The sequence below is a fragment of the Gossypium hirsutum genome, chromosome D01, assembly GCF_007990345.1.
Source record: "Gossypium hirsutum isolate 1008001.06 chromosome D01, Gossypium_hirsutum_v2.1, whole genome shotgun sequence".
Taxonomy (NCBI): Eukaryota; Viridiplantae; Streptophyta; class Magnoliopsida; order Malvales; family Malvaceae; genus Gossypium; species Gossypium hirsutum.
In genome coordinates, this window is record NC_053437.1 from 3,483,181 (window position 1) to 3,484,206 (window position 1,026).

Sequence of the window (1,026 nt, forward strand, 5' to 3'; positions counted from 1 at the left end):
TTTAAAATGTATACATATGTATGTATTTTTTTACATTTATGTCATCTTGTTCTTTTTTATTTATTTCTTTATTTGTATTCACATTATTTAGAATGAATGCTTTAATATTATTGTTTGTATGTTTGCAATGGTGTACTATATTAGTTTGTCTTTTTATTTTATTTTATTTTATAGCCTTTGCTTGTATTATTTTACTCACATTATCAGCATTGTTGTTACGTTACATCTTTTTTACTCAGATTTGTCAAAAAAACGAAAAATTTCAAAATAAAAGCAATACTCGATATTTGGGATCTTCGACAGAATTGAGCCCTAACGTATTGGGTTTCAATTTTCTTCGTTGAATCTAAATAATCGAGAGTGCTCTTTAAAACAAAAACATAAATAAATAGCTCATTATCGAGAATTCAATACGTTGTGTCCTAACGCATTGGATATGACACGTTTTTTTCTCGAGACGATGATTTTTCTAAAAAATGCAATATTCAATGTTTAACATTTTGAGAAATTGTGCCCTAACGTATTGGGTTGCAATATTTTCACATGACTTAAACAATTGAATACCCTTTTAAATTATTTTGTGCAAGTTTTTAGACAAGCTCATTTTTGAAGAGGAAAAATATCGTGCCCTAACGCATTGGGTGTAACGTTTTCTCTTTCTAAAATGGGGGAGTCTTAACGAATAATTTGATTTATACAAATGTTTCAATAAAAGATCGTATTTTAAATCTCTTTAAAGTTTTCAATTCTCGACACTAAGACATTAACTAATCAACTAGGTACCAATTTTAGGCGTTACGAGGGTGCTAATCCTTCCTCGTACGTAATCGACTCCCGAACCTATTTTTCTGAATTTCGTGGACCAAAATCGTTGTTTTAATAAAATCAAACCGTTTATTAAAAACAACCACTTTTTGAGGTGATCCAATCACACCTCATTAAAAAGGATTGGTGACGACTCCCGTTTTCATTTTCATTTTTCAAAACCTAAGTCAACCCCGTTTTCACAAAAAAATGGTGTCAACA